Genomic DNA, 23,757 nt, shown 5'->3' with positions numbered 1-23,757 from the left:
GTCTGGTTTATAACACCTAGAGGGCATAGGAATGACACATACTTACATGTGTGTCCAAGAGATTAGCCTGTGCCATGGTCTTTAATATACCTTCTATAGAGTCCTCCTGAGAGATAACCTTGCAAGGGTCATTTAAATTGGTTTGCATTGGTATCATATGATCTTCAGGTCAGAATCTCTTGCAGGATAGAATGAGATAAGAAATCATGATAATCATCTGACTTTATAGTATGCTCTTGTATGGCCTTTTATAGGATGCTAATAAAGTTTGCATTTTTCCTTTGCTATCCTTAAGATCTTCTCTAGTCTTGTGTGATGAACATCTCTAGACTAGAACCCTAATGAAATAATTGCAAAGAGTCATTTGATGGTTGACCTTGATGTAAATCTCTATGGAAAGGTTGAAGCCACTTATGAATGTTAATAGCACCATATATCCTGAAGATCTTCAAAAATTCATCTTTGATAAGTTCTAGTATTCAGGAACCAATTTTTTTTTTTTATTATTGATGTTAAACCTTGAAGTAACTTTCTGGCCGAAATTTAAAAGCTAAGGATGTTGCCACCACACAACAATGTAAAAAACAACAATTCACACATGGTGTTTCCTCTGTAGAACGAACCCAGAGTGTTGTAGCTACTAAACATATACATTGAGTATTTTATTATGGGTACCTTTGTGTTGGTCATTTCCCTAACCATAGTGATTGTTACTTTCCTGTAAGTTAAGGATTTTTAAGTTCAAACCACCCCACATACACTTTAGGGTTTCACATTGGCCCTCATACTCCAACCTGTTATAATATATACCTGTAAAAACAAGTCGACCTACTATAGAGCCATGACAGAAAATAATCACTGAAAATGTATGTTGTAAAAATGTCTAAAACACTTTATGATAGTTATAGAAAGAGATAAGACAACGTTGTATTCATTCTTGGAAAAAACGTTTAGGTAAACTGTAGGTTGAATCATTAAGACTTTTATCGAACCTTGGGGGAACCAAAAGAAAATTTAATGGTAGACCATTGTCAACAGACATCTATAGAAGACCTGTAGTGGTCAGTAAGATTAAACTTGAAAGCTCAACTCTCTCAGATGACAAACCCAATATTTTAATATCTCATGGTAACTGAAGATTTAGATATCGAATCAGGGGAAGACTTTTTAAGGCTGGTGCAAGCAAGGTGAGAACTGGTCCCTGCTGATGCTTCAATAGGTCTTTGGTCACTCCCTTTGGGTTCCATATGCTAAGTGACTGGAAGCCTTCAATGATAAGACATCATGGTGGGCATCAAGTCATTTAGTGTATGGGACCCAAAGAATTGTGAAGGCATCACAATGGAATAATCTGAAAAATTTCACTTTTCTAAATCATCTGTTCAGTTTGTATTTGGTTTCTAAAACCTTAAACAGAGGTTTATAGATTTTCAGGGATCCCTTTTGAGCAGGGATCCCCAACCTTTTTTTTTACATGTGAGCCACATTCAAATGTTAAAAAAAGTTGGAGAGCAACACAAGCGTGAAAAAGGTTCCATGGGGATGCCAATTATGGGCTGTGATTGACTATTGGTGGTCCCTATGTGGACTGGCAGCCAACATGATCCTCTGTTTGGCAGTACATATGGTTTTATGCAACCAAAACTTGCCTCCAAACCTGGAATTAAAAAATTAAAGCACCTGCTTTAAGGCCATTGGGAGCAACATAATGCTCGAGAGCCACTGGTTGGGGGTCACTGATGTTGAATACAGAGTATTGCATATCCAGGCTGAAGGCCAATTATGATGTGACTTAGACCTATAGCACAGATGAGCTAGTATAGAGCTAGTAAGGTATGTATTATGTTAAAAGTCCCCTTTTCTTTTTTTACTTTAAATAATGCAGCTCTGAATATTTATTTTTCTTACCTTCTGTTTGGGTGAGTCACTTTCTTTACTGAACTATGCGGTGCAAATGGCAAATCATCTTTTTTAAGAAACATAGATTATTCATATTTCTCCTCCCTCTAGCCCATAATGAAGGGTAGCGAAATATGTAATTAAAAAGCCCACGCAGGAACATAGCAAAGGGGGTTTTTTTGGGGGGGGAGGGGGCTGTTTTTTGGTTTCTTCTTTCTATATCCTCACAAATGTGTATTATGTATTCGCTGAGGAGGTTGCGGATAGATAAATCATTCTGAAATGCAATTGTTCATTCGTGAAATAAATATATTTAGTAGTAATGGAAACGCTCACCCTGGAGTAATGCCCCCTCTGCTCCGTGTTTATAAATGGATTTAGAATCTGCACCAGAAGAATTACCGATGCACAGGAGCTCTTGGGCTGATAATGCTGGAACTCTGTGTATGGTCTGTACTTTCCCTTGCAGCAAGGGCAGTTGGAGGACAAAGGTGCTGAGATGTTTTCCAAATATCCTAAACATTTTTTTCAGATGTCTGAGGAAGCAAATATGAAGAATGCATCAGCACACATTTGCCATGCTCTACTCAGGAGAGAACTGAGAGATTATTAGGGAGGTGCTACCTGCGACCCGCATTTTTACCCACCTGGACTCGATATCCAACCTGACCTGCAACTGCCTTGTCGACAACCTGATCCACAACCTGCTGACCAACTTTAAACAGGAAGTGCTGTTGCTACAAACAGGAAGTGACATCAGAAATGGGTGGGGACAGAAACATTAAGAAAGATGTTTAAAGTAATAAAACATAGGTAACATATATATTATAAGAAATATAGATACTGTATGACATGCAACCAGACCCGCAGACACACATCCGAAAATGCTACCACTGCAGAACTCTAGCTCTAGAAACACTTTCTCCCATGTTAGATTCCAGATTACAATCTCCCTAGGAAAACCACAGTCATTAAAATGCTTGTGGTGGTCTACTTATCAAAGGTCAGATATTACTGGTTATAGATATTTTTGAAACCAAGACTGAACTCACACACTCTAAAATGATACGTCATGACATTTATTAAAAAATATGCATAAAAACAGTATAAATGGAAAATAATGTGCTAAAAATCAGAATACCTTGAAAATATCTGAAAATTCTAGTTTTTTTGTGAAAACGTATAAAAGTCCGAATTGTTTTTAAATTAGGTCAGCACAGCACCCATTGACTTCTATAGGACCTTAGCAACTTGTACTTGGCAAAGTTTAGTATTAGCGTGGTTTTTACACTTAATAAATCTCACATTTTTAGAATATTTTTTAAAAAAATAGGAAACCAATGAATTTGTAGAGATTTCAGGACACACAACCAGACCTGTGACCCAGAGACCTGCATACAAAAATCCCAACTCGGTGCAAAACTCTTGGCCCTAGACTGAGACTGAGACTCTTACCCCAGTAAGTCTTTTGAAAATAAAAATTCAGCATCTGAAACTCGGAGAAATTCTATAGAAGTCAATGGGAGTGGCATTTTCAGTATTCAAGCTATTAAATGTTTTTTTCCCCCACAACTTAACGCGGTCAAGTTCGAGTTGTTTCATAAATATGTAAGCGATCGAGAAAAATCTTAATTCGATTTAATCACATTTTTTCATGAACGGATTTAGGAAAACCTTGAATTTAAAAATGGATAAATCGGCCTTGATGTATCCCAAATTGGCCAAAAAAATAGTTGTCCACAAGATGCTCCCCTTCCCCTGGGAAGACCACACCAGTTGCGTTTCTATGTACCATGACCGGTCGAAACGACTGTAAAATGTAAAACCAGTGAAGCAGAATTTTTTTTTTCCACCGCTCAGAAGAAGATTTGGGAGAAATATTAATATTTATAGTTAAGCACTTCACGGAGGTAAAGGAATTGTCAGCTTACTGCACTATCCGCCAAGGGCAGATTTAGCGCGCTGGTGGAATTTCTGATTCCTTCGGAGGGAAAATCAACGGAATCCCTGGTGTTTGCAACCGCGTATTTCGCAATAAGATTTTGAGCCCATCTAAATGCATTTTTGAAATTGAATAACAGAATTTGCTGCACTGTAAATAAAATAACAGGATTGGAAGTAAAGGTGTACATGGAATATTCAGCAGGTTTATACAATGCTGACATTTTACATTCAATGAATATTTATATTAACTCTGGTGAACATTGCATTAGCATTCAGGCATAAGGAACACACAAGGGGTTTGCACTACCTTTAAAAGGGGGCTAAATTGGCCCCCCTTGCAGGTACAGGAATGGGATGTGTTATCCAGAAAGCTCTGAATACGGAAAGGTCGTCTCCCATAGACTCCATTTTATCCAAATAATCCAAATTTGTAAAAAGGATTTCCTTTCTGTGTAACAATAAAACAGTCGCTTGTACTTGATCCCAACTAAGATATAACTAATCCTTATTGGAAGCAAAACCAGCCTGTTGGGTTTATTTAATGTTTGTATGATTTCCTTAGTAGACTTAAGGTAGGAAGATCCAAATTACGGAAAGATCCATTATCTGGAAAACCCCAGGTCTATCTATCAATCTATCATCCAGGGTTGCACTGGGAGGCCCAGGGCCCACCAGGGCTGCTCTCTCAGGACCCCCTGCCCCTGCTGCTAAGCCCCCTCGCATCCCTTCTTTTGCTGCGACCGGTGATAGAGAGGGTGGTTGGGGGCAGCAAGGGCAGTCCATTCTCTGTATATTTTATCTATCTATCTATCTACCTGTCCATCATCTATCTATCTATCTCTCCATATATCTATCGATCTATCTATCTATCTCTCCATATATCTATCGATCTATCTATCTATCTATCTATCTATCTATCTATCTATCTATCTATCTATCTATCATCTATCCATCATCTATCCATCTATCTATCTATCTATCTATCTATCTATCTATCTATCTATCATCTATCTCTCCATATATCTATCCATCCATCTATCTATCTATCTATCTATCTATCTATCTATCTATCTATCTCTCCATCTCTCTCTCTCTCTCTCTCTCTCTCTCTCTCTCTCTCTCTCTATCTCTCTATCTATCTATCTATCTGTCATCGCCTATTATCTATCTCTCAATTCATCAATCAATCCATTTATCAATCATCTATCTATACATTTATTTGAATGTCTCTGTATTTATCATATATATATGTATATATATATATATATATATTGCAGTGAAACAAAAGAATAAGGACATCAGGTAATAACATAAGAAACACAGGAATTAATAGAATTTATAGAACAGTCGATTACTTCTCACTGACAAATCTTTGCACATATTCTCTGTGTGATAATCTCAGGCAGCAGCAGGAAGAAAATAAAAAAAAAAATGGATTTCAAGCCAACTTGCCGGAGAACTGCCCAATGTCATATGTTAATGGAATTATAATGTTTTCTAGGAAAGAGATTGTTTCAAATGTATTTGAACAAAGCCGCATGTTTCTTTACTTCTATCAAAGTGCAGTGTCTTAGTATTGGGTTACACAATTGAAAGGGTCAGGAAAAAAATGCATGAAATTAATTCATCAAACACTATCCATATAAATAAATCAGCACTCTGGTATATTAGTTAAATCTGAAATACTACCCATTCTCCAGTAGGTGGAGCCTTCTCCATTACATTGCTATCATCATAAAGCCATACTCTCATACTGTACTGTCTAAGGTAATCAATATGGCACCTCCTCCCATATGTATAAATACAAATATACAGAGAAGGAATGTTCTGGGCACACAATAAGCTATACCCTCATACTGTACTGTCTAAGGGAATCAATATGGCACCTCCTCCTCCCATATGTATAAATACAAATATACAGAGAAGGAATGTTCTGGGCACACAATAAGCTATACCCTCATACTGTACTGTCTAAGGGAATCAATATGGCACCTCCTCCTTCCATATGTATAAATACAAATATACAGAGAAGGAATGTTCTGGGCACACAATAAGCTATACCCTCATACTGTACTGTCTAAGGGAATCAATATGGCACCTCCTCCCATATGTATAAATACAAATATACAGAGAAGGAATGTTCTGGGCACACAATAAGCTATACCCTCATACTGTACTGTCTAAGAGAATCAATATGGCACCTCCCTCCTCCCATATGTATAAATACAAATATACAGAGAAGGAATGTTCTGGGCACACAATAAGCTATACCCTCATACTGTACTGTCTAAGGGAAACAATATGGCACCTCCTCCTCCCATATGTATAAATACAAATATACAGAGAAGGAATGTTCTGGGCACACAATAAGCTATACCCTCATACTGTGCTGTCTAAGGTAAACAATATGGCACCTCCTCCTCCCATATGTATAAATACAAATATACAGAGAAGGAATGTTCTGGGCACACAATAGGCTATACTCTCATACTGTACTGTCTAAGGGAATCAATATGGCACCTCCCTCCTCCCATATGTATAAATACAAATATACAGAGAAGGAATGTTCTGGGCACATAATAAGCTATACCCTCATACTGTACTGTCTAAGGGAATCAATATGGCACCTCCTCCTCCCATACATATAAATACAAATATACAGAGAAGGAATGTTCTGGGCACACAATAAACTATACCCTCATACTGTAGTGTCTAAGGGAATCAATATGGCACCTCCTCCTTCCATATGTATAAATACAACTATACAGAGAAGGAATGTTCTGGGCACACAATAAGCTATACCCTCATACTGTACTGTCTAAGGGAATCAATATGGCACCTCCCTCCTCCCATATGTATAAATACAAATATACAGAAAAGGAATGTTCTGGGCACACAATAAGCTATACTCTCATACTGTACTGTCTAAGGGCAAAATATGTATCATGTTCATTATGTAAAAACAAATATTTGGGGTGTAGTTCCCTTTTAAAGACAAATTAAAGACAATGCTTCCCCTTTAAAACACAGTGAAATGATACAAGGCAAACTGATGTTTTTTTTTTATTTTTGTAAGTGAAATAATTGGCCAGAACCAAGGAGAGATTCCTTCTCCCCAGTGTGCAGAAATATAACTCTGCTGCTGTCCGCAGGCCTGAAAATCAATAATCTGTTGCGCCTCTCAAAGCATTTTATAGCCTCCTCATGGTTATAAATGTGACACGGGGAAAAAAAAAGGCTCTGAGCACAATGGTCAATATATGAATCCATAAGTACCTTCCAGGGTGATAATTAGTTATTTTGCGGCAAGTAGAAAGATTGTACACAGTGGGCTTCCAACCATTAATATCCAGCAAAAAAATACAACAAGCTGTTGATAGACAGTGGAAACCCACAGTTTTGGTGGGTTTCTCGGTGCCAAAATCAGAAATCTTTTGTTTTTCAGCAAACAATTGTATTAGGGATAGTGTATTGTTGTTTTAATGGAATCACGGACCTCTTCTGTAATTAATATGTAGTTATTAGCCTTTGTCTGACTTCTGGCAACAATGTCATCTCCTCGTTGACTTTAGAAATGGCCTTTTTCATAATTGTGCCATTTTTTTTTACTTTACTGACATGTTATTCAGTGCTTTTAACGTCATTCACATCATTTTCTACCCCAGTGAATAGGGTGCCTTTCACCTTACAATCTATCAGGAGCCACTTAACCTGCCTGTAGGATTTTGAGTTGTGGGAGGAAACTTACACAGACACTGGGGGAACATTATCAATCCTAGCAGATAGTACCGAGGCTGGAATTGAACCTATGACCCATCTCTGTACAGGACCAAGGTTCAATTCCATCCAGTGTTATTTCTATCTTCTTCACCAAATAATACAGACCTGGGGTTTTCCCGATAAGAGGTATTTCCGGAATTTGGATTTCTTTTTTTTTTGTAACTTATATTTTTATTAAAGAATTTTCATAAGAAATAAACATATATAACAGAAACAACAAAGTATCCACAAGACGTAATTTGGATTTCTATACCTTAAGTTTACTAATAAATCTCGTATACATAAATTAAACCCAATAGAATTGTTTTTGTATCCAATAAGGAGTTGGGATCAAGTAGAAGGCCCTGTCTTCTTATTACAGGGAAAAAAGAAAATCATTTTTAAAAATTAAGAATTATTTGATTAAAATGGAGCCTTAATTCAGATCTTTCTGGATAATGGGTTCTATTCCTGTATGTATTTAAAAAAAAAATACAAATAATAATAATACAGGTATGGGAGCTATTATCCAGAATGCTGGGGACCTGGGGTTTTCAGGATAAGGGGTCATTTTGTAATTTGGATCCCCATACTTTGTCTACTGAAAAATCATTAGAACATTAAATAAACCCAAAGGAATTGTTTTGTCTTCAATAAGAATTAATTATATCTTAGTTGGAATCCCATGCAAGCTACTGCTTTTTTATTATAGAGAAAACTAAATAAATTATTTATTATTATTATAATCAAATAATTTATCAAATTATTCGATTAAGATGGAGTCTATGGGAGATGGCCTTCTTGTATTTTGGAGCTGTCTTGGTAGCAGGTTATTATTATAATAAAATTGAGTCTATGGAAGACAGCCTTTCAGTAATTTAGAGCTTTCTGGATAACGGGTTTCCGGATAACAGATCCCACACCTGTAATAATATTATTCTTGTTACTTTTGTTATTACTGATGAGCGAAATATTTCACTGCGCTTCACATCGAAAAAACGCCCATAGACCTTAATTTGTTTGCCGAATTTTTCTTCATGCATCACTAAATGTTATTATTGTTAGGGATTCACCGAATCCACTATTTTGGATTTGGCCGAACATCTGAATCCTTTGGCCGAATATCAAACCAAAGCCGCATCCTAATTTGCATATCCAAATGCAAATTAGGGGTGGGAAGGGGAAAACATTTTTTACTTCCTTGTTTTGTGACAAAAAGTCACACAATGTATTTCCCCGCCCCTAATTTGCATACGAACATTAGGAATCAGTTCGGTCGAGCAGAGGGATTCGACCGAATCCGAATCCTGCTGAAAAAGGCCGAATCCTGACCAAATCCCGAACCGAATCCTGGATTCGGTGCATCCCTAAGTATTATTGGGATGGGATGAAATACAATAGAATAATCCTAATGCTAATTATTATTATTAATATTATTATTTTTCAAGAATGAGAAGTGTATCACAGAGATGATCCTACAGTAATACATACAAAGCACATGATTACATTCTTCCTATTCTAATTATTATTTTATTTAATCACAGAAAAAATGTTTTTTATCGTTTGGTATGTAATTATTAATGTCAAAAATAATAACAATAATAATACTACTTTAACATGTGTGGAATATACGATAGAGAGGATCTTACAATAAAATATATTGTTTAAAAATGTGTTATATAATTTAAAAAAAGATTGTGTGTTATTATTGTTATTATTATTATATCAAGAATGTACATTTATTGTAGTATAATGTAAAAGTCATGAAATGTATAATAATAATAATACTGAAGAATTTATTGTAATATAATGTAAAAGTCATGTAATGTAAATATATTATAGAAAGGGTCCTACAGTAAAATATATACAAAACAGATTTGTAAAATTGTTAAATCTTAAGAAATGTAATTGAAATGTAATTGTAAATTATTATTATTATTATTATTATTATTAATATTATTATTATTATTATTATTATTAATAATAATAATACTGAAGAATGTATTGTAATATAATGTAAAAGTCATGTAATGTAAATATATTATAGTAAGGGTCCTACAGTAAAATATATACAAAACACATTTGTAAAATTGTTAAATCTTAAGAAATGTAATTGAAATCGAATTGTAAATTATTATTATTATTATTATTATTATTATTATTATTATTATTATTATTATTATTATTATTATTATTATTATTATTATTATTATTATCATTATCATTAATAATAATAATAATAATAATAATAATAATAATAATAATAACAATAACAATAATAATAATAATAATAATAATAATAATACTGAAGAATGTATTGTAATATAATGTAATACACATGTAATGTAAATATATTATAGAAAGGGTCCTACAGTAATAATATATACAAAACACATTTGTAAAGTTGTTAAATCTTAAGAGATGTAATTGAACTCTAATTGTAAATTATTATTATTATTATTATCAATAATAATAATAATACTGAAGAATGTATTGTAATATAATGTAAAAGGCATGTAATGTAAATTTTTTATAGAAAGGGTCTTACAGTAAAATATATATAAAACACATATTTACATTATTTTATTTAATCATAAGAAATCTAGTTACACTAATAAATAAATAATGAGCTGTAGCTCGAGTCTGTAGTGCCAAAGCATGCCAGTGTCCTGGTTTGTCAGGTAGATGGCAGCAACATCCCATTCATTGCCTTAAATTCTCTGTTTTTCCAAAATACATCAAGTGTTAATGCAATTGACCAATCACTGCTAAGATGATGGGAGGTAATTGGGTAATTGTATTTTATTCATCACAAGCAGAGGAAAAGGAGGAAAAAGTAGGATTGGGTGGGGAAGAGAAATGGAAGAAGGAAAAGCCGAGGGAAAAGGGTGAGTGAATTAGGAGGTGGGGTGGGGGTTGGAAGGAGGAGGGAGAGCCAACGCTCACTAGATGTGAATGCTGAAAATTGCATTAAGGAGTTCTCAGAAGATCTGCACACAGTTTGCTAGTGATGCACGGTGAGCAGAAGGGATTGTGCTTTTCTCTGCTGTTACTGGGAACTTAAGGCATTTCATGTGTGGATGTGCTGCTGGTGGCAAGTGAATAAAGGGCTCTGTTGTCTCCAAGAGAGAACAAGCAATAGAGAAAGAACCGGGGAAGAGACATTGACGGAATATAGAAATGAGAACAAGAGAAGATCTATTCATAGAGAAAGAATCCTGGGGGTCTGGGCATGAGATGGAGAAACCCAAGTGCACCCTAAGATCTGGAATATGGATGAACGAGGTTAGCAACTGATTAGGCAAAAGCATCTTCAGATATTTCCACCCGGATGGAATTCTTTGGTTTCAGCTTTTTTTCTCTTGCTCATTGGAAGAGTTCGAGTAATCCCCAGGGATGCAATGAAAATCCCCATTTCCACCAGGTGATCCTACAAGGCTGATGGATTTATTACAAGAGGCATCTCTCCAACAGCCCTCCCAAGTGATATAATGAAATTGCAGAGGAGGCTGTGCAGAAGGGTGGCAAAGCCAGACTGGAGTTTGAGCATCGGGATTTCTGGATCAAAGAAATTCACATAAAGCAGAAAAACATACCCCCAAATTCAACAGATACATTCAGAGGAAAGGGTTAAAGATTAAAGAAAAAAAACATGCAGAGCTGCACTGGGTTGTGATTAGAAATCAAATCAGACCTTTGGAGAAAAGGAAAGTTTCTTTCTAGGTTTAAGGAGGGGGTGGTGAGGAAAGAGCTTCATTATGGTGCATGGAGAAGCTGTGGGATAAACTGGTGGCTTGGTATGGACCAAGGATGGATTGGATTTTTAAAGCAGGACATTGAGGACCAAGTGGATCCCCAGTCACCTGGTTAGCCAAGAAGAAGACTGCACCCTGGACCAGCACTTCACACTTCAGCACCATGGTCAGTAAAAGTTTGGATAGGGGAGAAGGTGTCTCATTCTCTTTGGATGGTTCCTCATCTCCCTCCCCCTTACTGTACAAATCAGTGTGAAATTAGCCTCAACTTGGAGGCACAGTTTGAATGAACATATTGGGCCGGATCGGATTGTTGGGCTAAAGGGGGGGGGGAGGGTTTTGGTGTGTGTGTGTGGGGGGAGAACTGATGGCGAATTGCATCTGGATTGTATCCTGGCTGTCATGATCTCCGAATCTGCACCTCTAAGCTTCTGGGGTCTCCATCTGGATAAGCTGCCATTATCCTGACACAGTGAGTGCCTTCTCAACATTTTCAGCATCATGACCCCCCCACCCACTCCCAGTTCTTGTCCCCCCACCCACTCCCAGTTCTTGTCCCCCCACCCACTCCCAGTTCTTGTCCCCCCTTTTTTTCTGGAGATAACATTTAACCATTTAAGTGACAGAGTTAAGCAATGCATTGCAGAACCCCCCCCCATAGCCACTCCACTACCACACCACATTTCTATCATTTCGTAGTCAGTGGAAAGGCTGAATGTGAGTTTGATGTACATAAGGTCCATAGTACCACACATGCCCTGGGTGCCAGACTATCGACTATTTCCAATGAGGGATAGCAATGCCAAAGGTACTGTGTGTGTGTGTTACATTAGGAGAGCAGGGGATATGTGTGTGTCAAATGCATGGCTGCAGATTCCCATATACTCCTCCTCAACCCTCATCATCTGTCTTCTGAATGTACAGCAACATATATATATATATATATTTTTACATTTTTAAGACCTGAGAGTGCGGACCCTTTTTGCTGTTTATATATATATATATATATATATATATATATATATATATATATATATATATATATATATATATATATATATATATATATATATATATATATATATATATATATATATATATATACACATTCCACTTGTAGATAGTGGCAAATATATTGGTTTCACACCAATGGCTTCTTTTAGGAGCACCCTAAATAACAGATTTTGATATGTGTGTGTGTGTATATAAGTAATGGTGACATGTGAGTGTATAGTGTCGTAGGTTCTGGGTTGGTGGCCCTAATTATGGCTATACACATGTATATGTGGGTGTATGTAGTGTGATGTTGGTGCATGTGGCATGACTGCAGGTATCATTGGTGTGTTTTTAATATTCATGAACCTGTACTACAGCACATTGGCCACAGGTGATGGAGAGAGTCTGGGGGCTCTAAATACATGTGTCCATTGGGCAAAGAATAGATGACACCTAAATATATATATTTGCTCTTCTGCACTGCATCCGGCCTTGATTATACAGGAGGTACATGATAGCTTGGCAGCCTTGGTTACATTTGTTATGCAGATTGAATCTCTATTGTAGGAAAGAGATACAATCCGGCATTCCCCCCATTTGATTTCTCTGTAGGATAAGAGGTCACTCCCAACTTTGCTCCCGATGACTTTCCTATAGGAATTTTGCATGAGTGGAAAGGGAATACAGCCCCAGAAGAATAGCTGATCCGGTGTTTGTTTGAATGCTGCCCTACTGCTTATCCACAGACCCAAATGATAGTGTGTTAAATCAATGCTGCACCTCAAGGTCTGTGATGGGGTTCACTATGGCCCCTATTTCCTGAGCATCTAAATGAAGGAAACTCTATTCTGGCCTAAAGATGTGCTGATCTAGGGCTAGCAAATCAAGGGCTAGCAAAGGATGCTGGGAGTTGTAGTAAGGGATGCTGGGAGTTGTAGTTCATTTTACAGCTGGAGCTTAGGTTGTCATAGCATTTTATAGAACCCCCATGTGGGGTATTTTACCCAGTTTAGGTAGCAAGGAACCGTTCCAGGGAGTAGGACCTTCATTAGGAGGAAGGGATCCATTGGGTGGCAATCGGTGCCTTATTGTGATTATTGTGAGTGGTCCCCGGCTGAGCCTTTATGCAGTAATTACTGCAGTGACCGGAAGCATCTGCCTTGGCAAGTGATCTGGGGTCACAGCCCTACATTAACATAAACGCTGTCCCTTTTAAAAGAAACGGGACTGATTTATGAGCCTCAATAGACATTTCACACATGGGTAATTTTGGATGAGAGTGAAGGCATTCTTACACACCCAGAGCAAGGGCAGTCCAGCCACGATGAGGGAAGGTGCAACTACAACTCTCACTATCTGCAGCTAGCCAAAGGATTCTGGGAATTTTCTTAATTAAGTCTTGCATATTTAATTGTTCCCTGTGATTTAAAGGGAACGTGATATTAAACTTCCAGGTAGATATTGTGATAAATATGTCTATAGTTAACCCGCATGTAGGAAGGAATTGAGCCTAGCCGAGTCTTTCACTGCAGTGTGTTGTCATAGTGATTAATAATTATATAAATTATTATTATTATCCTTCATGCCTACATTCTAATTAACAGGAGAACAGAAAAAATTAAAAATAGCCACCGCACTGACTAACAATATCAGCATCTATCAGGATATAAAAAGACTGACCTATTTGCTTAATACAACAGGGTATCATTAATAGAAGGGTGAGCTAATTAGTAATTAGCAGGATGGGCGTTGTGGGACACTCAGAAAATGGCTGGCCAGATCTTTCCATCATCGGTGCTGTTCTGTAAGCTGGACAAGCAGATACTGATTTGGTTGGCCAGTTTGGTTCTAGGCAATGACTACATGTGGGGGTCTCTAGTAGTCCCAATCAGACATGGCCTCCACAAGTGTGACTCCGACACTCGTATGACAATGCTGTACATTGCGCTGCAGATGGGTCCACTAATGCTCATCAGTTCTGTAGTTGCAGAGTCCAGGGTGGGAAGGGCAGAGATTGAGAGAGCCAGGGGTTACATAAGGGTTTCTAGTGAATGTCCAACATCTGGCCAAAAATTGAAAAACCAATAAATGGGGTATAAAAAAGTTAATTCGCCTCTGTAGTGTGGTATATCCTTTTCATGGGCAACAATGCATACAGGGGAATGAGGTCAACATATATATTCTGTATTATTTTTACTACTATTCATCTATCCATGTTATAGACTATAGTATTTTTTGTCTGTGTCCCTTAATTATGGAGGAAATGTGAGAAGGCAGTTGAACTCATCTCACTCACTCTTTTATAATTCTATTATAAGGCTAGATCAGTTTAGAACATTCCCCAACACCTAATTGTCAACCATAGTGAACTGACTTCAATAATTATGTATCTCCATAGGCTTATTTTCTATCTATCTATCTATCTATCTATCTATCTATCTATCTATCTATCTATCTATCTATTGTCTATCTATCTATCTATCTATCTATCTATCATCTATCTATCTATCTATCTATCTATCTATCTATCTATCTATTATCTATCTATCTATCTATCTGTTATCTATCTATTATCTATCTATCTATCTATCTGTTATCTATCTATCTATTATCTATCTATCGGCGAATTTATACACTAGGCATGGATTTGCGGCGACAAAAAAAATTGTTGCATGTCAATTATTCAGACACCCATTGACTTTAATGCATTTGGACAAAATAGCCACACATATAAAAATTGTCGCTCGTATAAAAATTGTCGGGCGTTGGGGCAGATTCACCCATCACACTCTTTATCTCTCTCTCTCTCTCTCTCTCTCTCTCTCTCTCTCTCTCTCTCTCTCTCTCTCTCTCTCTCTATCAATTTATCTATATCTATCTATCTCTCCATCTCTCTATCTGCCTCTCTATTTTCTATCTATCTTTCATTTATCCATATCTCACTCTATCTCTCTCTTTCTATCTCTCTCTCTCTCTATCTGTCTATCTATCTATGAATTATATATCTATCAATTATCTATCTATATATTATCTATATGTCTATCAATTGTATGTCAATCTCTCTATCTATGTATCTGTCTTTCTGTCTATCTAGCAATGATGGGGAGATGCTTGACCTCAGAGCTGGGTTTTAGAAAGAATAAAGTACAATAAAATTCTGTCTCCATGGGCAGGTAGACAAAAAGATAGATCGACAGATAATAGATAGAAAAACAGAAAGACAGACAGATAGATATATGATTGATCCAAACAGGTAGCTGGATACATAGATAGAGGTACTGGAAGAAGCCCAAAAGCATTCCATGTTCTATTCTTTATACATTACAAGATATCTGCAAATGCTTCCATAGTTCTTAAAGGGTTACCCTCCACCCCTCAGCTCCCCCCCCACACAGCCCCAAGTGTGACGAATCGGAAGAGCCACCCACAATGGCAAACTTGAGGGGCTGTGAGTTAGCTTTCAGAGAAGGAGCTCGGAGCTTCAAAGCCCTCATGTGTCTTCCCACACAATGGGAGCTCTGTCTTGTTGAGACCTTGGTGTATACGCATTGACGTTGGCATTTATAAATGGTAGTCTCCATCCATTTCAGAATGTGCAAATTATTCAGGAAGGGCCATGATAAAAACTAATTCTCAGTGCTGCATAACTCCACCATATTCCCATGAATAGCTAACACTGTGCAGGGATGCCTCCAAGCTGTATCACTCTTCCCAAGCACACCATTAGGGCAATTTAAGGAACATCCTTTGTTTATTGGGAGCATTTGGGGAGAAATAAGGAATCGAGTAAATTGCCATTTAAGTCAGGGAAGTACTGATGGTGAACGTGTTACCAACAAGCAATCTGCTTAGAGAAAAAGTCCTGCTTGGAAATCCCTAATTAGGCATTGTCGAAGTTCATTAATAATGGATGATGTCTTTAAATGAAATATCTACCTCATAGATTATGACAATAAGAGTTTCCCAGTCCCATGAAGCCACTCTGGCTTTAAACTCCAACTCTTCTTCTGGCTGGAAACAGGTGTGCACAAAGAAGTTTGGGACCTGATGTAGGTTGGACACCCTTGCAGCATAGATTCAAAATATGTAGTCCTGTTCTTTACATTTTTGGGCCCATGTTATCATAGCGATCCTCAGATGGACATTTCTTGGTGGCTTGGGTATATATAATTTATCTCTTTAGATAGCATCTATTTATCTTTACCTATTAATCTATAGTATCTCCCCTGTCTTTATCAACTATCTATCTATCTATCTATCTATCTATCTATCTATCTATCTATCTATCTATCTATCTATCTATCTATCTATTATTTATTTATATCTCTCATATCTCTCATATCTCTCTCTCTCTCTCTCTCTCTCTCTCTCTCTCTCTCTCTCTCTCTCTCTCTCTCTCTCTCTCTCTCTCTATCTCATGTAAGTCATAAAGTCATAATCCTACAGCATTGAAGAGAAATAAGCAGATGAAACCTTCCCTAAAACTCTCCAAATTGCACCCCCTAGCTCTCTCAAGCTGTCATTACAATATTAGTTGCATGCAAGTTGATTCCCCAACTACAATGATTCCTACCATTATTCACCATAGGGTGGTTGCTTAGTAAGGAAACCTTCTTGCATCTGTAATTGGCTGGGGGTGACTACAGTGAAGAACAAATGGTTGAGTTTTTAGGGAAGCATGGCATCTTTTTTAAAAGGGTCATGCAATAAGTTGCCCATGCGACGATCAAGATCTGGAGAAAATTTTAGCAAACATTGTTGCTTTAAGTATGCATCCTTAATGTTGCTGGATAACAAATTACGATCATGAACACTAGTAAGTAAATGCAGTAAATCTTTCAGGTCTCAAAGTGAAGAACTCACCAGTTTAGGGAAGGGGTCCATGTGCACCGCCCTGGACCTGCAGCTGAGGGAGCGGATAACCATATAGAGAAATTGAGCAGGCACTTCCAAGGACCAAGATTGGTCCTTGGAAGTGCCTGCTCAATTTCTCTATATGGTTGCTGGCTTTCCCTTGATATATATATTTGTGTTGTGCTGGCATGTGAAACTCAACTTTGGGGGCACAAATATGAGGCCTTCACCTTTGTTGGAATGGACCTTGCTGGTTCCTTGACTATCTTGGAGTCAATGTTTGTTCCTGGGATTAAGACCTCAGGACAGGTTGGCATGCATCCAATGCCATGATGCAGTACAAAAGTGCAACCAGCTGATTTTTATGGGCCACAGACACAATCTCAACCTGCTTCACTGGGAAACCTATTTGTACATCTGCTGGGTTGCCAGCTACATGTCCTCCCGAGTGATTTGAAATGCCTTTCATTTGACGCAGTAATTCTTTAAATAGGTCCTGGCTCTCTCTTGTGATGCTTATCTCCTAAACCAATTGATATTGGCAGTGAATCGAGTGCTCACTTAGGGTGGCTTGGCTATGATGAACGAGGTAGGATTCTTGAATTTTACCATCCCTGAGTTCTCCGCACATGTCTGTCCAATCAGAAACCCACAACTGTATATTATATTCTTCTCCTTTTTATCAAGTGCATCCTCGTGATGAAGAACGGTTTTCACAGTGGTAGAATTCAAAGTAACAGAATCCTCAGTCTGTCAGGGGACGATAGGATTTTTGTAGTCTAACAACTGATGGTTTGGCAGATGTAAATCCATGATTTATGCTCTTATGGGTTGGGTCCATGTCCTACAAGGGTTAACAGCCAGTGAAATAAATGTTCCAGCACTGCTGATTTAAAAAAGCTGCAGATCAGGCAGCGTGCTACGTTCTTTTCTAGGATGAGATGCATGTGTACATGGCAGCAAGGTACTAAGATGATAGATGGTGTTTACACTTCATATAGTATAATTATATAAAGATACAACACTGGGCTTCTATATATAGACCATCAATTTCATTCAAGAGTGTGGCATTTTCACCCCATGAAATACCATTTCCTATGTTAATATCTGCAGCGAGATACCTTTGTTTTATGTACTGAGATCGTCATCAACATCTAGAACATTCCAGCAGCAAAGAGGGATTCAGACAAAACATGACTAAAGTCATTGTCCTGATTTCAGGCTGAATCATTCAAGTGACAAAGCCCAGAGGAACTATCTTTAGCTCATCCAACGAACAGTGACTGCCCTGAGCACCAAACTGCAGAGGTTCAAAGATAGGAAATGTGTGGGACAGTTGTTATAGTAGGACAGGAAGGTTGACAGAGGGTTGTATTAATGGCAAGATGGTGACAGTAGGGTATCTGGAGACATAAGAGTATGATGAAGATTGTATGGCAAAAGGGTGACAATATTAACCAATAAAACAACAAGAAGATGACAGTAGGACCTGAAGGTTGACAATAAGACAAAATGGAAACAGTAAATCCTTATATATCTGTTAACCAGTCTTTCTCCCTTCAGTTGGTGAAGGATCACAACTTCTAACCATCGACTCAACAACTGCTCAAGGACCATTAATGAGAAGTTGTTGTGACATACAGTAGTAAGCTCCCCCATCACCAAAATGGACTTTATCTCATGGTATGGAAACTTGAGCTACTAGTGGTCTTTGGGCCTATTATCATGATGTAGCTCAGTCAAGATGGACAATAGAGTTTAGTATGTTTACCATATACAACTAATAATAGGGACATTTATTGCTTTAGTGACTTTTTTAGGTTTACCATGCAAAATTAGTGTAAGCTACTCAAGATAACTTGAATTTTCTCTATATCTGTATCTCTCTAAAAGACAAAGAGGGTTCTTCCACTTCTTAAATTATTCTAAAATTATTTGATACACAAAACATAACAATTAGGTTTGCTGTGTCCTTATAGATTTAGGTATTCAAATATCTTTGGTCTGTGTATCAGTTATTGAATATTTTTCAGTACCATGGCCTGCTGGAATGGATTATGTAAATTGCAGAAGGGTAAAAGGCATGTGATTTTTCTGTACAATGGCCCACAACATCAATAGCTCATAATGTTTACATTTAATGGAATACTGAAATCTGTGAATAAATAAGTAGTTTTTCTTTCTGAGTACAATAACTGCTTCTAGTATCTTTGAGATGTTTCATGCAATAGTTATTGTTTGATAAACATTTCATTTCTAGCTTAAAGGGATACTGTCATGGGAAAACAGGTTTTTTCCAAAAAGCGTCAGTTAATAGTGCTACTCCACCAGAATTCTGCACTGAAATCCATTTCTCAAAAGAGCAAACAGATTTTTTTATATTCAATTTTGAAATCTGACGCAGGGCTATAAATATTGTCAGTTTCCCAGCTGCCCCAGTCATGTGACTTGTGCCGGCACTTTAGGATGGAACTACTTTCTGGCAGGCTGTTATTTCTCCTACTCAATGTAACTGAATCAGTCTCAGTGGGTTTGGCTTTTACTATTGGGTGCTGGTCTTAGATCTTCCAGGGAGCCGTTATCTTGTGTTAGGGAGCTGCTATCACTTTACCTTCCCATTGTTCTGTTGTTAGGCTGCTGGGGGGGAGGGGGTGATATCACTCCAACTTGCAGTACAGCAGTAAAGAGTGACTGAAGTTTATCAGAGCACAAGTCACATGACTGGGGGCTGCTTGGAAACTGACAATATGTCTAGCCCCATGTCATGATTTTAAAATTGAATATAACAAAATCTGTTTGCTTATTTGAAAAATGGATTTCAGTGCAGAATTCTGCTGGAACAGCACTATTAACTGATGTGTTTTGAAAAACAGTATCCCTTTAAAGAGCTTTCTACTAGATGTTGGAACATTGTTTGCAGGATTTGCTATCATTAATCAATTATGGGTAAAACTGGCCATGGATGTTGGTGATCAGACTTGGCTTGCAGTTAGTATTGAGTGTTGGGTTGAAGTCAGGGCTTTGCATACACCAGTCAAGTTTTTTTGTTCTCTTCTTGGCAAACATATTTTTTTACTGAACTTGCTTTGTTCATAGGGGCATTATTGTTCCCAGACTGTACCACAATGTAGTAAGTACATTTTCAGGAATGGCATTACAATGTGCATACTTTAACTGAAACCAGGGGCCATAAACCCAACCAGGTCATTATTCCTCCTCAATCAAACATTACTGTTGGTAAGCAGGTGGTGCTCTCTTGGCATTAGCCAAAGCCAGATGATTCCATCAGAATGATACATGATAAAATGCCATTCATCACTCCAGAGGATGTTACCACTGATCCAGAGTCAAATGGTAACGACCTTTAAGCACTCCAGCTCAACCTTGTATTGCACCTTGGGATGTTAGGTCGCCAATGAAACCTCTACACTTCCTTCGAATAGTTTGTGTGCTGACATTACTTCTGCAGATGGTTTGGGCACCATCCATGCATTTTCCAACTAAGGACATGTAGTAGATGGAGTGGTCCGATACTGGGGCCATATAGTATATTTCTTTGAACTGGGGGAGTAGTCCATGTTGTGTAAAGCTCCATTTAGGGCCCAGTTCTGTTGTCCATGTCCAGAATGCAACACCAGGTCACTAGGCCATGCCTTCTGCTATGTTGGTAGATCTAAAGTCAAAGTAACACTATCATGAAGGATGTTGCATTTAATGAAGGATGTTGCATTTAACTGCAATCATTAAGATATGTGTAGCCATAGGAACTCATAAAAGAGACATTCAAAGTGTTCTTCTATTTTTTTAGCGTGATCTTCTCTCTAGTGTCATGGCAAATTGAAACTTTAAGGATGATCTACTTGAAGATTAACTGTAAAATTGTATTTATGACAAGTGTAACGTTTAACCTACTAGATGACGGTGTTTTAAAAGATTTGGACAACAGCCAGAGCCTACTGAGTTGTTTGAGGGAAAAAACGAATGCTGCTTAAAGTCGGGGTGTTAAACGGACACTAATGCTTGAAAAGAAGTTGACATTAAAATGAAGAGATCACCTTAATGATATCAGGCATGGAGAAAAAGGTCCCAAATCTCTGTAATTAAGAAAAAATGTATGTATTCAATGTAATACCACGGGAAAATAATTGGGAGATTGAGCATATACGTAACATAACTTTGTTCTCCTAGGTGCCTTACTTAATACCCAGCCACAGCAATGAGATACCATGAGAACAGGCAAGACAAGGTTATTAGGTTTGGGGCTAATACCAGCCTTTCAGTCTATTAGAACCCTTATAGGTCTCTGCAGATTAAAGGGGTTCTCCAATTTAAAACTGTTTTGTTGTATAATAAAAGAAAATATCATTCTAAGTAACTTTAACTTTAATTAAAATGTGCAATGGTTTTAAAGTTATTGGTAAATGTAAATATAGTTGAAAGCAGTATCTGTTGATCCATTACTGTTCTGTAGCTCTAATTTTTTTTTAAGGTCAGTGCTACAATGGTTCGGAAAAATATAAACAGCCAGACAGATTCAGCTTGTAATAGTAATTACATTTACAAATATATCTAAACCCACTGACTATTAGTGATGGTCGAATTTGCGCCGTTTCGCTTCGTTGGAAAATTCACTAATTAATCGTTAAACGGCGAAAAATTCGCAAAACGGCGACGGCTTCTCGTTTTTGACGCCGGCGCCCGTTTTTGACGGTGGCAGCCTTTTTTGACGCCGGCGTCTGTTTTTTTTCTACGAATTTATTCGCTGGTGGCGAATCGCGCAAATTCGCCGCAAATTCGCGCCTGGCCCATCACTACTGACAATGTTTAATTGACATATATTGGAAAGGAGCTAGGGATTCCATATTCTTTTCTTATAAAAAAAAAAATCAGATTTGGAGTGGAGCTTTCCTTTAATTATATACAATAAAAGGTTATCATTGCATATTGCCAGGGACCTTAATGTCACTTGACCTTTACTATTGTTAATATGTTTAGTGTAAATATGGGAAATCCATGTCTTGCAGAAAGGGTTGAGATTTTGGATGACTCTCAACCCAGATCCTGGAATTGACTTGACCCTATTTTTTATTTATTGTTTTTTTTTAATTTTGTTAAAAGTTTTAAAATTTATCTGGGTGGTAGTGTCTCACTTGCCCTACCAACAACCCACCAAGAAAAGAAAAGATCAACTGCAAAGTGTTTCAGTCTTCACATGCTTCTTAGAGTTCAATCTCAAATAACCCCTTTAATGTTCTTCCAAGCGGATCAGGCTTAACATATACATTTAAATATGCTCTTTCATGTAGGATCACTTTATATTTCCCCCTCCAACACTTTCATGTTGGGTACATGAACGCACCAAATTCAGTATTAGTTTTAACATAATGAACTGTCTTGTGTCTGTTCATTCTCTGTCACCAATTCAGTTTTTTTTTGCACCCTTACAAGAATAACCTTATATATTTACGATCTCCCTTTTCCACCTTCACAATTGAGTGGAGACTGAATGGCATATATCCTGATAGATACGGCACAATTGTTTCCATAGCAATGACTGCAGCTTCAACTTGTTGTTACTGATGTTTTGTTCTATCTCAAGTTAAGATCTTCTTCTAGAGCCTAACAACAAGGGAAAAAAGGCAAAAAATAATTATTTTTTGTAGCTAGTCAGTATGATTCCATGTGCGATTTGTGTTTATGGAACATTTCTCCTGTTTTTCTCAAAAAAAAAAAAATGAATCTACAATATGGAAATTGCTTGTATTATAAATATGCAAGTTTGCTGTGGTTTGTAGTTCTTCTTTTGGAGCAAAAATTATGAATCCAATGTAGGTAAAAAAATGATACAAAGTAGTCACATCCCAGAGAAACCCCAATCCAAGGGTTATTCATCATTTGGTAAAATAAATCAAAAACAAAAAAGTTGGGAGAGATTTACTGTAGGCCAAGTAATATTTAAAAATAAAACATCTCTAGTAGGACATCTCTATTAGGCCTAATGCGTTTCATGCTGAAGTGGGCACTTACTCAGCCTATGAGTCATGTTGCGTTAATTTAAGATAATAGGAAAGGCCAGGTAGGATATATTACCAATCCTAATATCCACCCATAACAATGTAGTACCTTTTCTACCCATGTCTCTAAAACTAAACCAGCAGTAGGATTCCAAAGCTTAAACTTATTAGATGTTGGAGGTCATCACTTCAGCAGATTGTGTGTTCCCCTGCTTTGGTCTTGATGCTTGTGCATTTGGCCAGATGTAGAAGAAGAATTTCATATTGTTGATGGTGTTTGTGTTCAATAATTTCCCTGCCCAGATTGAGGTCTAAGTAATCTTGGTGATGCTCTGCCCTAGCATCTTAAAATCCATATATCTGCCTTGGTGAAGTTTGTTCACAATGTAGTGATAATGTAAAATAATAATGAGATCATTGATATAATGTGAGTAGGGATGGGTCCTCTTGTTGTGGAGTTAAGGTTCAAAAACAGCTGGAGAACTGCCGGCTAAAAAATCAATATTTTTTTTCCCATTCAACATCCTGTGAAAGGC

At 37.3% G+C, this 23,757-nt stretch overlaps 1 protein-coding gene across 3 annotated transcripts in view; it reads left to right on the top strand.

Annotated features, from left to right (window-relative positions):
• The window catches only part of lrrc4c.L (leucine rich repeat containing 4C L homeolog), a 439,781-nt gene that overhangs the window by 359,056 nt on the left and 56,968 nt on the right, over nucleotides 1-23,757 (top strand). The window contains exon 1 of one of the 3 annotated variants that reach the window (XM_041589746.1): nucleotides 10,470-11,523. The exons of 1 other annotated variant lie outside the window; for it this stretch is intronic. The gene's annotated coding sequence lies outside the window, so the exon portion shown is untranslated. One more of the 3 variants, XM_018257299.2, reaches the window with a different exon arrangement.

This window comes from Xenopus laevis, chromosome 4L (genome assembly GCF_017654675.1).
Source record: "Xenopus laevis strain J_2021 chromosome 4L, Xenopus_laevis_v10.1, whole genome shotgun sequence".
In the NCBI taxonomy this organism is placed as follows: Eukaryota; Metazoa; Chordata; class Amphibia; order Anura; family Pipidae; genus Xenopus; species Xenopus laevis.
The sequence above is the reverse complement of the archived record's forward strand: the minus strand, read 5'-3'. Positions and strand labels throughout refer to the sequence as shown.